This window comes from Mauremys mutica, chromosome 8 (assembly GCF_020497125.1).
Source record: "Mauremys mutica isolate MM-2020 ecotype Southern chromosome 8, ASM2049712v1, whole genome shotgun sequence".
NCBI lineage: Eukaryota > Metazoa > Chordata > Testudines > Geoemydidae > Mauremys > Mauremys mutica.
In genome coordinates this window covers 60,575,229-60,587,565 of record NC_059079.1, presented here as the reverse complement: position 1 = coordinate 60,587,565, position 12,337 = coordinate 60,575,229, and the positions used below count along the sequence as shown (strand labels likewise).

General features: G+C 45.4%; 1 protein-coding gene across 2 annotated transcripts in view; it reads right to left on the bottom strand.

The window, feature by feature from the left end:
- TNR (tenascin R) overlaps positions 1–12,337 on the bottom strand; it is a 355,079-nt gene that overhangs the window by 145,734 nt on the left and 197,008 nt on the right. The gene's annotated exons all lie outside the window — the stretch shown is intronic.

The following is a 12,337-nucleotide window of genomic DNA, read 5'->3' as shown; positions in this document are numbered from 1 at the left end:
AGCCTGTTTCCCACTTGTAGCAGGAGGATGGCACATCTTGACTTGTGTCCCTCCCTGCCTGCTCTGTTAACTCTTTAAGCTCCCATCCACCTTGGAGAGGTCCGTGAATTGTCCTCTGCAGTGATGTACCATCACATGGCATTTCATCATCAAAGAGAAGGCTGTAAAAGCCTTCAGTTTGGAGGCAGTAATCAGGTACCCAGCTATTACAAGCCTCCGGTGGGGATAACAGTATCAAAATCGTGTTCTGATTTTTCATGGTGTTAGTCAACACCCCTTGGTCTCAAAATAAGACTAGCGCAGTGGCTCTCAACCTTTCCAGACTATTGTGCCCCTTTCAGGAGTCTGATTTGTCTTGCCTACCCCTAAGTTTCACCTCACTTAAAAACTTCTTGCTTACAAAATCAGACATAAAAATACAAAAGTGTCCCAGCATTATATTACTGAGCAGTTGCTGACTTTCTCATTTTTACCATACAATTATAAAATAAATCAATTGGAATATAAATACTGTACTTACATTTCAGTATAGTATATAGAGCAGTATAAAGTCATAGTATGAAATTTTAGTTTGTATTGACTTCACTAGTGCTTTTTACGTAGCCTGTTGTAAAACAAGGTGACTATCTAGATGACTCAATGTACCCCCTGGAACACCGCTGTGTATCCCCCAGGATTACGTGTACCCCTGGTCGAGAACCACTGCCCTAGGGAAGGGCTGGAAGGTCAGAAGGAATGGAATCTCCGCCCCCCTCCCCACCTTTCTGCTTTGCTGCATCACTGCCACTCAGCAAAGACCGAACCATCTCTTGCCCACAGAATATTCATGCTGAATCCCAGATATACTGTGCTGCAGTACATTGCCCCCAGCAAAAATGAAATAATTCTGATTACTCTGATCAGATTCCTATGGAGTCATAGAAATTAGAAATGGAAACAACCTGTTACATTCTAATACTGTAATATAATTACTTTGCAATTGGCCACCTACAGCTTTCAGAAACTTTAATGAATTAAGCTGCACAACACCCCTGTGACATATGTAAATACCGTTATCCTCATGTGGCAGGTGGGAAAACTGAGGCACAGAGCAAGCAGATGACTTCCCCAAATTCACACAATGAGTCAGTGATAGAACCCAGATTTCCCCGAGTCTTGCTTCCACTTTTAAAGAGATGCAAAGGGGTAGATTCTGGCCATAAACGGGCAATGGTGAATTCCCCTGGTGGAAGGGTATGCCCCACTGATGTAAAGCAGGCACAGCCAGCTCCACAGCTGCTCCACTGACCCCCAGCATAATGGGTGTATCTAGGGAAGAAGAAGAAGAGGTAGGTGCAGAGGTCCACTCTGATAAACTGGTTCCCCAATGGTGTAGGGTCCCTCTGTGACCTTATACCAGTGGTGTAGGTTAGACTAGAGCAACCCATAACTTCCTTCCCTGTGCTGAGCAGAGCTCGCGTCAGGGGAGAATTGCTGTCACTGGTGTTGGATCCAGAAGAGAGGCCATCTCCCTGCTCTGTGGCGTGGGGCATCTGTGTACTCTCCCGGAGTGGGTGAAAGTTTGGAGCCAGATTCAGCAGTGCTGCTAGCTCAAGAACTGTCCTAGTGAGATTACAGTTCACCGGGGTGGGGGACGGGGGAGAGGAGGAGGCTAGAAATCTCATCCAAGCAGCTTATGATTTCATCACATCGCACCCTGAATCAGTAAAGAGGTGACTTCTGAGTTTGGCTCTGACCCGAAACTGAAAGGAAAAGCAGAGGGAATTGGTTTGAATCTGGAGCTCTGAACTGATCTTCCCCACCAATGTGAAAGGATTTGGGCCCTAGACTCTGATGACAAGCCATCCCTAATATGATGCTCCAAAGAGCATGAGTTTGGATACCATCTCACAATGGAATCCAATCTGCTGCCCACTATCATCCACAAGCAGCTGCCACGTTACTACTTTCGAAGGTCTAGATTATGACATTCCTTGTGTGGGCACAGGGGGGAAGAACCTTAGGGGCATGTCCCATGGATGCTCCCCAAAAAGGAGGACAAGGAGGGGTTGCCTCTAGGGGAGCTTGGCCAGCACCTGTACTCCCTAGAGCGCCCCTGAGTTGGTGTGGTTCCCCAGCACCCCCTGCTCAAGGCTGTGCTTTATTGACTCAATCTTGCTGCATATACCTGCCTCTTAATGAATAGTGGGCCTAGATTGTCACTCCCCTGGCTGAGCACTTCCACTGCCTGCAGTGGGACCACTCATGTGAGCAGCCACTTCCTAAGTGAGTAGCGGGATCACAGCCTTGCCCTTGGATTATTTCTCACTGTATTTAGCTTTTATTTTGCAGATGGAATCTCGCTGCATTATTTCCTCTTTATATTTCTAGCCCCTTTCTATTATTCTTCTATCCTCACCTGTTTTTGTAACACCTCCCAATATAGCATCAGCTGTGCAGCACTTCAGACAGGCCCTGTTCACCGCATTCCTGCCCTCTCATTAATGATGATGTTAAATAAAATGGAGCCTGCCAGCCGTCCCTGTGGTGGCACCCCGCCAGCCAGCCCCCACCCCCTGCTGCTTTGCTGTTCATCATTGCCCTGCATCTGTGGTGGTCCAGCCAGTTTTCAGTCCATGGGAGAGGGCTCATCCACAGCTCCTAGGAATGAATTATTCAAGGAAGCTTGTGCGAGGCTTTACTGAGTTCTAAATACATTACACATCCGTCACATTTCCTTCATGCGCTCATTTGGCAATCCATTAAAAAGTTAATTAATTTTAATGTCTGGCTTTCTGTACTGATGCCTGGAATAGGCTTTAAAAATAAAACACATCCAAATCTGTCTGAAACAATCACACAGGGGGACTGATGGGAACTGGCTGTCTCACAGAGGTGGTCTCCCTCCCTTGTATTATTATCTACGTGGTTTCAGATAGAGGTCTTGCTCCTCTTGAACTGTTCTAGTGAGCTGCTAAAATAGTTTTGGGCTCTGCTTCAGAGGTGGCTGCATTTCAGACCTGTGATGTATACAGTGTTATAGGTGGGTCTGACCTGTAAAATTTGGATCTGTATTTTGAAACCATGCAAAGGGACTGAACCAAAGGGTAAAATATCCAAAAGTGCCTAAGTCCCATTTTCAAAAGTGAGTTGGGGCCTAAGTGTCTCATTGCAAGTCAATGGGATTTTGACTTCAAGGAGCCTCTTTAGAAATTTAGGGTCCTAATCACAGTTGTCAACTTTCATGTGGTAAATAAACACCCCAACTTTCACAATAAGCCAAAAATCAAGCTAATCTCATTTCAAAACAAGGCCAAAACAAGCCAGTCCCTCAGAACCCCAACACTCTGTGTGACTAGATCCGCCCCCCAGCGTGCAGTCTGGGACTGTGGTGGGCCCCTGTGCACCCCTGACTCTCTTCCCCCCTTGCCCCTGCTTGCATCCGCTTGCCGGGAGCCAAATAAAAAAAAAGAAGCAACAAGCTACAACAAGCAACAAGCCATAAACTAGCCAACAAGCAACTCATAAGCCAATTAAGCTAAAAACAAGCCCAATGTCTGTGTTTTTTTCACAGGTTAGGCAGGTCTGGTCCTAACTCACTTCAGGCACATCTGAAAATTTTACCCAAAGGGCTGTGGGAAGCCTCCCCCAGTTTGAGGTTTTTCCAGTCGGACTTCACTCACTGACGAAGGCTGGGACAGTCTGATCCAGTTCTGGAATCTGAAAGCACCCTCCGTATTCTTAGCGTTATAGATTCTTTAAGGCCAGAAGAGACCATTCTGGTCATCTAGTTTGTCCTCTTGTATAACATGGATTGTAAACCACCACCCAGCACATTGTTTATCCATTAGTTCCTGCGTTGAGTCTCTGGTTGGAAGATTTCAAGTGAAGGCCAAGTTTTCTAGAGTGATCTCCAAATGTGTTCATGCAGTCACTCTGTATGCACAAAAATCCCCAGGCTGGCCCCCAGTTCAGGGCAGCACTTAAAGTTAAGCACATGGTTAAGTCTTGCTGACTTCAATGCAACTTATGCTAGTGCTTAAAATTAAGCATGTACTTAAGTGCTGGCCTGAGTAGGGCTGCTTTCCTGATGTGGGGCTACCGTGTGCCAAAATATCATTTGAGTTGCTTTGGAGTCTTTCAAGTGCCTGTCCTCTGCTTTGGGTATGTTTACCATGTTTAACCAGACATTTAATTCTAAACACCATATAATAAACTCCTCCCCCAGCAGTGAAGTATTTATGGTTACCTACCACTCTAATCACAGTCATCACATTGGTCCCAATTTCCTTACCCTGTCATTCAGCCCTCTGTCCCCAATGCCTAGTGGGGCACTTCAGTATGGCCAGAAAGCTAACTAGCCCAGGCCCTGCTGGACTAAGAAGGGAAGCAGATTCCAGGGGAGGACTCTTCGGGAGAACTTGTGAGCAGTCTCCTTCCAGTTCAGCCTGCAGTGGGTTCCATCTTACACGTCCCTGCTAGGCAGCATTGCACATGAAGAGAGCTGATGTCCCAGGCAAGCAGCTCCCATGTGAACACTCACACATTTAATCTTGGAGTCCGTAAATTTGCAGGCTCAAATTCTGGGCCTGATCCTGAGAAGTGCTGAGTGCCTCCTGGGTGGTATGGAGCACCTGCAGCTCCGCCTGGAGTTCAAGGGTATTGAGGTGCTGAGCATGTCTGCATAGCTCATGCTGAGGCCCTTTGAAAATCTGTCGGAGTAAAATGCCTTGGGATCCTTTGGCATGTACAGATCTGGAGTCGTATAGTCATGTGAGTGCTGCTTGTTATAACAATCACAGTCATACTTTGCGCTCTCCTCATCAGCTTGTTGTACCTGTCGCTGGATACTTAGCAAGCTCTTTGGGGACAGGGACCATCTTTTCATTGTGGCCTCTAGGAATCACCATAATACAAATAAATAATAGAGAATCAATATAAACGATCACACTGTAAAAAGGGAAGATTTGGATACACGCCCATCCTTCTCTGCAGATGGTAGGGATCTAATCTGGATGTTTGGCAGCCTGTGAATAGATCTGGTCGGTGTCCCCTATGAGTGGGCAATTTCCATTATCCACAGATGATTGCAGACTGCAAATAATTCATTACCTTCTGTTTGGGAGTTTAAATGGGCTTCATGAGCTCAGTAGAACAGCTTCCATACTCTGCCTGCGCTAACTTGTTGAAACTTGCAGGTCCGCCAGGTACAGTTCGCTGGCTTTTCTGCAGCGGAACACCACTGCCTGCTGCCTAGATAGCTGCTCGGGGGATGTTGTTAAAGCAGGACATTATTCTAGCCTTCTGTTTCTCTGTTGCCCAGTGGGGATAGCCCCTCGGCAAAAATCCCGCCAGCCACATCACGAGCTCCAGACAACAGGGATTTCAGTAGAATGCAATGGAAACTTTGTTTTACACCCTCTGATTTGGACATATCCTCCAGTAGTAAAAGGCCTCTGGTGCATAATGGTTAAGCAAGAACAAAATGTGAAACGCTACATTGAAAAGGGCGAACCTTGGAGAGCTCTTAAATGTAGCTTAATTACATTAGTTACACACCAATCGAGGGGGTAATTTAGCATCTTGAGACATATGCTTTGCTCACTAAAATGAGACATAACCCAAAAATGAACACAGACTGTGCACGTGCTGCCGTTTCCCTACGACCGGGGAGGCTGCAAGCTCTGGATCTGTCTGACAATGAGAGATGCATTGTCTGTAGTGCTCTAAATATGCATAACTTCTTGTGTCCCGTTCAGATGGAGAGTGATAAGCGATACCTTTAAAAATCTGGGGTTAAGCTCTGTGGAGCAGGGACTGTCTCTTGCTCTGTTTGCAGGGCACCCAGCACAATGGGGATCTGAGGTTGGTTGGGGATTCTAGAGGCTATTGCAATGCAAATCATAATCATGAGTTGCCCTATTGAAATGAGTAGGATTACTGATGGGAGTGAAATAAAAAGGTCGCGTTTGCAGGACCGGGGCTCCGGCATACATCATTTCAGTAAAGTAAAATCAAGCATCTCATATGAAAACAGGAATTTTTCAATCATTTTAAAAGATGGCAACAACCCACCCCAATATCTGGGTCCACAGGATTGCCCCCCCGGATAGAAACTAAGATTTAGATCCTCAAAAGTATTTAGGCATCTAACTTCCATTGATTCCAATGGGATTTAGGCACCTTTGAGGATCTGGCCCTAAAGCCCTTTCCAAAATTTGGGCAGTGGATGATTTTTCCTCTCCATTCTGGACTGAAGGCGTCACACCACATTTTGGTTGAATTGCTTTTTTGCTGCTGTTCCATATCTGTTTGTCTGTCTAGTCCAGGGGTCAGCAACCTGCAGCATGTGTACCAAAGGCGACACATGAGCCAATTTTTAGTGGCACTCTGCTGCCAGCCAGCGTCCCAGCAGTCGGCCCCGCTCAGCCCGCAGCCAGTCTGGGGTTCTGGCCACCAGCCCCCTGCCAGCCGGGGTCCTGGCCACCGGCCCCGCTCAGCCCGCTGCCGGCCCGGGATACCAGCCGCCCGCCCCGCTCACCTCGCTGTGCTATTATTTACTTTACATACAACAATAATTTAGTTATATATTATAGACTTATATAGAGAGACCTTCTAAAAACATTTAAATGTATTACTGGCATGCGAAACCTTAAATTACAGTGAATAAATGAAGACTTGGCACCCCGCTTCTGAAAGGTTGCCGACCCCTGGGCTAGTCTTTTACACTGTAAGCTTTCTGGTGCAGGGACAGTCTTCTCTGTTTGCAAAGGGCCTAGAAAATGGGGCCCCAATCCTTACTGGGGGCCATTAGGCACTACCAAAATACACATCATCAATACTACCATGGAGAAGAAATTTTACTTGTCCTTAGGGAAGGATCCTTCCCCAGAGGCACCAAGGAAGCATGAGCAATTGGACAGAAATGAGCAATTGAACAGAAATTGTTGGGGGAAAGATTTTTTTTGCTGGGTGGCAGTTTCTGTGTATGAAAGAAGCAACAAATGCATCATGTGATCCCCATGACTATTGGCTGCAGCTGATGAGTGGATTTCATATTTTATTCTTGAATGAGAATTAAGTCCCTTTTGGCATTTGACACCATAGTGTGTAAGCCCATCTCCCCCTTTTGGAATGGCCCCATCTTGATGGGCCTGAACCACAGAATTTGGATTCAGATCTGGATTTTTGACATCTCCATATTCTGGGAGGTTTGGATCTGGCATCAGTCCCTTATAGAAATAGAGGTCAATTTAAAATTCAGATTTGGATCTGGAGTTTAGGGGATGATTCAGATGAAGATGTTGGGTTTAGCCGTGTTTAGCAATGGTAACTGTTGCACAAAGTAAAGGTTAAATTTATGGGGGAAACCATTGGTACCCTCCAGATTGTACATTTATTTATTTAAGCAAAAAATCAACTCTGACTGACAGATGGTGTCCACCTTCACAGCCTATTTGCATGCAGCACATGTGAACGTTAATGACTTATCTGAATCTCCTTCCAGCTGGTGAACCCACATGCAACTTAATCCAACCTCACAGCTGCCAAACCTGCCCACAATTCCCCAACAAACAACCTAACCTGATCCTGGACACCAAATCTATTTGCACCTGTCCACCTGAAAATGAACTCTGGATATCCCACCTGCCTCACCACTTCCCCTCCCCAGTCACTGCAAAAAATTGGCATTTGCAGTGAGAACTGTTGCTTCAAATTTATAACTAGGGCAGATGCAGATATCTTATGACCAAGGGGAACACCAAACAACTTTGTCTCAGGGTCTGCCTTCGCTGCAATCAGGAGGTGTGACTGTAGCATGTGTAGACATACATGAGCTAGCTTTGATCTACAAAGCTAGCTTGAGTAACATGCAGCCGTGGCTTCACAGCTATTGTTACTTGAGCTAGCTTTGCACTCGCTATATATGGGTGTGGGTACAGGAGCGGTATATCTACATGTGCTGCAAACACACCTCCCAGTGGCAGAGAATGGTTTAAGGGACAGTTCCTCAGCTTGAAATCAATGGAGCAATGACAGTTTACACCTGAGAATCTGGCCCCATGTGGCTGTAGAATTGCCACCCTCAGAACCCATGAGTGCCTCATCAACTCACCAACATGCTGTAGCACGTTGAGGCTACTGAGAAGAGGGAGAACAGAGGCTACTGGGGTGAACAGCAGTGCCTCTCTTTTAAGTTACACTGGGCTGTGTTAGTCCTGCTCCTTGCGACTGAACCCAGATGGTATGAAAAGATTACTGCAGCCTCCAAGCCTATCAATCTGGTATCTTTCAGCGGTACTAACTTCACCATAAATAATAATAAATAAATACGTCTCTGCATTCAGTTCTGAGAAGCCCATTGAAAACTGTGTACACAGTGAAAACTAATACATGATTAAATAACATCTCTAACAGTATTTCTATAAAAATCCCCCTCTTGAAATAACATGGTGTGAAAGGGGCATTCAAGTGCTGGTTAACCTCCGTTCAGAAAGATAATTTTTATCACATCATTACGTCAACTGATTAAAACTGAATTAATTCCTACAGAGCACCATTTCCAAACACTGCCTCATCTCGTAAATTCAGCACTAAAAAAATAATAATAATCTTGATTAATATTAAAGAGAACACACAATCCTAAATCCCTATAAAATCCAGTGCATGAGACCACATTATCAAAAACTCAATTGGATACAAACAATGAAACAGCTCTGGTTAGAGATCAGTAGATCTCAAAGCCCTTTACAAAGGAGGTCCGTTTCATCACCCCCCGTTTTACAGATGGGAAAACTGAGGTACAGGAAGTCCCTTCTAAGGTCGTGTAGCAGCAGCATTAGGAATAGACCCCCCCCAAACACATTTCGTAAATTCCTGTCTGGTCCCCTAGCCACTAGGCCACGCTGGTTAGGGAAAGGAGATTTGGATAAATGAAAACTAACCTGAACCTTCACACCACTCAAACCAAATCTTTCCCAGATGAATGCATCAGCTGAGTTAACTTTTTATGTTTAACCCCTTCCCTCCCACATCGTGGATAGGAGCCAAAGACAATCTTATGATTCAAACACAGGATGGGGAGCCAGGAGATGTGGATTCCATTCCTCACTCGGTCAACAGATTCCTGCATGATCTTGGACAAGTCTCTTCACCCTTTCTGTGCCTCAATTTCCCCTTCTGTATAATGGGGCTAACATTTAGTTTCTTCCTGGGGAGGTCATGAGACATAATTCATCAATCTTGCAAAGCGCTTTGAGATGCTCAGCTGGAAGGCACAATAGAAGGGCAAATATGTTCAAAGTGCCAAAACAGTAAGAAAGCTGGTATCATGGTATTTAGAGCCTTGGAATCTTTCAGGAAAGTCAGATCTCAGCAGATTTCCACCTAAAAGAGGTCTCAGTCAGCATCTATTTTCCTGTATTTACTTCCAGCCCAAAGAACAGGTCCAGGATGTTCACCGAGATTGCCTGTGAGCATTGCAGGGCAGAAAGGGCTCTGGGCCACTGTGTTAGAGACATCATCCTTGTGGATGTCAAACTGTCATGGGATGAGGAGGTTTGGGAAAGTCAGGCACAGCCTCAGCCAGCCTCTTCCAGGAGCCATCTCTTCGGCAGGGCTTCCATTCCCTGATGGGCTGACATTCACAGTTCACTTTCGGTGACTATTCAAGCTAAAAAGTCACTTGTGCTGGGTATTTGCACAAGCAAAGTGCAAGCGCTTGAATCCTCTCAGCATGCACTCCCAACGCAGTCAGTAATAAAGTGGAATCAAAATTGTATTTGAATTGAAATGATGATTCTCTGAGCTCTGGCTATGAAAAGGAATCTCACGCCATCTTCTCTCCCCTTCCCTTAAAGTCTTCTTTTCTCTGCCTCCTTCTCATCCCATATTGCTGACCTCACCTCCCTAGAGATCAGGTGATTCAAAGGAAGCATGCCTCACCACACGTCTCCATCGCCATATTTGCTAATTCTTCTAGCTCTTTGCTCCCTAGCTCACAACCTATCTGCTGCTCCTATTCAGTTAAAGGTCCAGTCATAATGCAGGATATCAAAATCAGCTTTGCGGCAACAGACCGTAATGTTGTAAACGCACGGTTCTCAGTCAGAATTTATGACTTTGCTGCAGGATCGAGCAGGAAGAACTGCTGGCTGCCAGAGAGAAAGCCCTGGTTTGGAACACAACAGAGGCCCACAAAAATGATGGGAAAATAGGCTTCTTTGTGCATAGTCTTTCCCCCATCCTAAGTGAAACATAGTAAAAAAGAGGCCTGCCCACCGTGGCATTTAGCATGTACATTTGGGACTCCTGAAGTATTTGGTGGTAAAGGTTAGATGAGCCATTAGTTTGATGAACTATAAAATATTGAGTCTGTTTCACCTGGCTGCACACTGAACAGCTAAAACCATTTCGGAATCATGACTAGCCATTTATCCTCATTTTCCCCCTCCTCAGAGCAGTTGACATCCCTCAAGGTTCTGTCCTTAGTTCCTTTTTGTCTCCGTGTGTACTCTCAGCTTACTCATCTACCACCTCACTGTGGATGATTGCCAAACCTGCCTCTCTCCCCCATCCTGTGTCATTGTACATCTCCAGCTTTGTCTCAGGCCTGGTTTGTGCTACAGAATAAGGTCAATGTAAGGCAGCTCACGTCGACCTAACTCTGTAAGTGTCTACACTACAATGTTCCTCCTGCCGATTTAACTTATCCACTACATCGACCTCATAACTCCACCTCCATGAGAGGCATAGCGCTTAGGTTGATGTAGTTACGTCAGTGCAGTGTCAGTGTAGACACTGCGTTGCTTACATTGGTGCCCCAGGGCGACAGCCGGAGCCCCGTCGCCCGAAGGCTGACAGCTGGAGCCCCGCTTAAGTTGGTGCAAGCGCTCTTGGTGTGGATGTGCACCACCAACAGAAGCAGCATAGTGTGGACACCACAGCAGATTTAATTACTGCGGTGGCTGTAGGTCGACTTAACTTACGTCAACTTAATTTTGTAGTATAGACAAGCCCTTAGACATCTCCTGCAGATGTTCCACCACCATCACAAACTCAGTCTTTCTAAACAGAGCTTCTCCTCTTACTCCTAACCCTCCCCTTTCTGCTCCTTTCTCTGACACCATTGCCAGCTCTACCATGCTACTAGGCTTTCAACTATAGTGTCATTTCAATATCCGTCACTATCTTTCTGCTCCATGCCTGGGCCCTCACTGGGTCCTGGCCATTCTTCCTCCATGATATTAGCAAAATCCGCCCTTCCCATTTCTAAAGCCTGCTGTGTTAGTTGTGAAAAAATAGAGCCGTGAGGGGCACACAGCCCGCGTAAACAAGAAATACAGCCAGTCTTGTGTTCACTTCCACCATGGCGTCCTGAGTTTCTGTAAAGTCCACATTGTGTCAGAACAGGCTAGAATAAAGACCCAAAAGATCACACAGCATCCATGCAAAAGGGAAGGAGGGAGAAAGAAAAACAGACAAGCATGTGACATTGCACTCCATATGTTTTATGGAAATATGTTAATGAGTGTGAATATAATGTAACTGGAATATGCTTCATGCAAAAGGTCTCTTGTAAGGAATCATTACAAAGCTTATAATCTACTGAATGTGTTCATACTGTTCGTTTGTATGTGTAATTCTTGTATCTAAAACTAGAAATATGAAGTATAACTCTGAAGTCCTATTGCAATTATGCAATGTGTGGGCCATTAATGGTGGCTTAGAATCTTGATGGCTCCCGTTGATTAGGAGAATTGGTTGTAAATGGCTCTGTTTACTTGTAAGCCTTCCTGTGTTCGTGTGAGTCAGGCCGGGAAGAATGGAGGCTGGGGTCTCACAGGACATATGACCATGTCACTTGGTACTGGAATCCATCTTAAACCTGGTGCTTTTCCATTTAGAAGGAGTGGTGGGGATCCAAAGAGACAAGATTCCCACCTTGTGCCAAAGCTATAAAAAGGGGTGGAACAGAACAAAGGGGGCTGCCAGTCATGAGAAATCCCCTAGTTACCACCTGAGCTGGAACTAACAAGGACTGTACCAGGGGTAAGGATTGGGCCCAGACTAAGAAGGAGTCTAGACTGTGAAAGAAGCTTATTGGAACATCTCTGAGGGTGAGTTTTACCTGTATTCAGTTTCTTAATGTATTAGGCTTAGACTTGCATGTTTTGTTTTATTTTGCTTGGTAACTTACTTTGTTCTGTTCCACCCCTTTTACTTGAAACCACTTAACTCCTACTTTTTATACTTAATACAATCACTTTTGTTTATTAATTAACCCAGAGTAAGTGATTAATACCTGGGGGAGCAAACCACTGTGCATCTCTCTGTCAGTGTTATAGAGGGAGGACAA